The following is a 3,094-nucleotide window of genomic DNA, read 5'->3' as shown; positions in this document are numbered from 1 at the left end:
GGTTTGAAGATGAAGAGTTGCTTAATAACTATGAAACTCCAGCAGGATAAATACAAAAGAAACCACAGCTCACCACTTCATAATAAACTACTGAAAACCAAAGACAAAGAGAAAAATTTAGAAACAGAGACAAAAGACAAATACCTTTAAACAACGCCACCTTTAGGCACAGGCAACTGTGGTCCTGGCCTGGGCTAGTGCTTTGGGGGTTCGTGTTTGGCTTCCTTCCCTCCTGTCTCTCTCCACAGGGTGAGGGTCCTGCAGTCTGGCTGATACACCCACCCGCAGCCAGCACACTCTGTAACTTGGGCTCCAAACATCTGGGGCCTCGAATTCCCTGCCCACGGAGCCTCGGGTCCACCTCCCGCCCGCACAGCCCTCTTTCCGCCCGAGTGCGCGCCGCAGGCCTGAGTGTGCCCGGAGCGTGCCGGTGCCGGCCAAGTTCCTTAAGCATGCAGACACCCTCTCCATTCAGGAACGACCCAAGGGTGGGGAAAGAAAGGACCTTGGGTCAAGGGCCTCCATTTTTTGGCTTGGGAAAGAAGTAAGGGCGAGGCTGCCTGCGAAAGAACAACCAGTTGACCGAAAACTTCCCAACAGAAGTGACAGAAGCCTTAAGGCAACGGGCTGATATTCTGGAAATGATGAAAGAAAAATAAATGCAGACAAGAGTTCTATACCTCGAAATATACTTTAGAATGAATGAGAGTGTACCTCAAATACAGAGAAAGAGCTCCACCGCCGCCCCGCACCTCACACCCCGCGGGACGGGCAGAGGGAACGGCCGTTCGCAGGCGCGCAAGGGATGCCGGTCCTGCCTGGCGGTCCCAGACGGCGTTGGGCCGCGCAGCCGACTGTTCCCAGTCAGGTGGCGGGTGGCGTGAGGGGAGAAGACTGCGGGGAAGGCGCGAAGTTTAAAAAGCAGCCCTCCTCAGGGCCTCCAAGAGCGGGCGCCGCCTGGACGAAATGCCACTGCCGCTGGAACGTGGCCACGGGACAGCATGGCGGCGGCGGGCTGGGAGGACAGCCCCTACTTCTTCAAGGTGGCGGAAAGCTGCTTCAATCACGCGGCCAGCATCCTGGAGGGCAAGTTGGTGGCACACGTCCAGAACGGCGAGAGTGAGGAGCAGAAGCGGAACGGGTTGCGAGGCATCCTGCGAAACCTCAAGCCCTGCAACCACTTGCTGAGCTTGAGCTTCCGCATCCCGCAGGACAACAGCGCCAGGGAGGTCATCCGGGGCTATGGGGCCCGGCACAGCCGGCCCTGCATGCTCCCGTTACAGCAAAGATGTGAATGTAAAGTAAGTAAAAGTTTTGGCTTCCCTTGTGACATCTAAATGTGCTGTGGTTGATGTGCCATTTGGGGTGCTAATGCTGGTATTAATACCAAGAACTACACCAGTAATACATTGGAAAAGATCACAAGGGGATTCACCATGGAACTCACAAAAAAGCGTTTTTGATTGGTCCTGGCGTTGATGTGCCTTCCCCAGGCATGGGCACATGCGAGCAAGAGATGTCCTAGATTGCTGACACCTATGCCAGCACCATAGGGCATGTAAATTAATGCACATGCCTGCCATCCTGGTAAATCCATCAGTCTGGGTCGCATCCACCCACATCTCCCTGCTACTGGCTATAGTGTTTTGCATGGGATTGAAAACTTCCTTAATGGAGTCTCTTTCATGAGCATTTTAGGAATGACACCAGGGTTTGGAGATAAAATATGTTTTTTAGGGATTTGGCAATTTTGCAGTCTATATTTACATTGTAATTTTGCTAAATGTGTTGGTGTTGCTGAATCTAATGGGAGCATATGGAATTCAGATTGCAACATGGATCAATCCTGAATTTCTCCAAGACAAAGCCCTAGGAAAGAAGCATCCTGCAAGCAAACTGGCATATTCATCCCTATTGCCAACGAGAAGCAGGTGACCAAATCCAGTGCACCCAGAGTCAAAGCCAAGATCATTGCTGAAACTGCCAATGAAGTTGATAAGATTTTTCTGAAGAGGAACATTATGGTTATTCCTGATCTATATTTGAATGCTGAGGGAGTGATAGTATCTTACTTTGAGTGGCTAAAGAGTATAAATCATGTCAGCTATGGCTGTTTGACCTTCAAGTATGAGATTCTAACCACCGTTTTCTCATGTCTGTTCAAGATAGCTTGGAAAAAAAATTTTAGAAAACACCATCGAACTTCTCCCATTATATCTACAGCAGGGTTCCAAAACAGAATATCCAAGAAAGACAGTGTGCTTTCTGGTTTAGCTTACCCTATGGACTTTTCTACCAGGCAAATCATGTACACAGCCAGAAAGTACAACCTAGGATTGGACTTGAGAACAGCTGCCTATGTAAGCACCACTGAGAAAGTCTTCGGAGTGTAAAATGAAGCTGGTTTGACCTTCAAATAAATGGATCATAGCTGACTTCTTCACTATCCTCCTTACCTGTAACTTCTGCAAACTTATCACAAGTTAAATTTAACCACAGAAAGATTTTTCTTTTATGGACATCGTTCTCAGTAAGTCTGTCCAAATCAGCCCTTTAAGATGAAAGAAATTAAAGGTGGGAGATCACATACATGTTGGTGAGTGTGAAAGTAGAAATTGCCTGTGCCAGAGGGCCACTTAGGATTTTTTGCCTTTAAATAAAAAGTCTTTTTATCTAGCTATATGCTTGCTTGCTCCCTTGCCTGTTTCCAACATGTTAATTACTTTTTGTTTCAGCTTAGCAATCAGTCATTTGCATAATTTTGCTCTGGCCAAGTCTGAGATGGGACATGCTATAAATTTGATGAATTTAAGAAGTGGGTGTGAGGGGCGCCTGGATGGCTCAGTCAGTTAAGCGTCTGCCTTCGGCTCAGGTCATGATCCCGGGGTCCTGGGATCGAGCCCCACGTCAGGCTCCCTGCTCAGCGGGGAGCCTGCTTCTCCTTCTTCCTCTGCCTGCCGCTCCGCCTGTTTGTGCTCTCTCTCTCTGTCAAATAAATAAAGTGTTAAAAAAAAGAAAGAAAAAAAAAAAGTGGGTGTGAGGCATTTTCAGAAGGTAGTATTGTCCTAAAATTAGTTATTATTATTTCACATCA

General features: G+C 48.0%; 1 pseudogene; it reads left to right on the top strand.

Moving 5' to 3' along the window:
• Positions 1 to 1,001: 1,001 nt before the first annotated feature.
• On the top strand, positions 1,002 to 2,420 carry LOC112832200 (glutamate dehydrogenase 1, mitochondrial-like; annotated as a pseudogene).
• Positions 2,421 to 3,094: the final 674 nt, after the last annotated feature.

Source organism: Callorhinus ursinus, unplaced genomic scaffold (genome assembly GCF_003265705.2).
Source record: "Callorhinus ursinus isolate GAN/ISIS: 27379988/994484 unplaced genomic scaffold, GSC_fseal_2.0 scaffold44, whole genome shotgun sequence".
Classification (NCBI taxonomy): domain Eukaryota; kingdom Metazoa; phylum Chordata; class Mammalia; order Carnivora; family Otariidae; genus Callorhinus; species Callorhinus ursinus.
The sequence above is the reverse complement of the archived record's forward strand: the minus strand, read 5'-3'. Positions and strand labels throughout refer to the sequence as shown.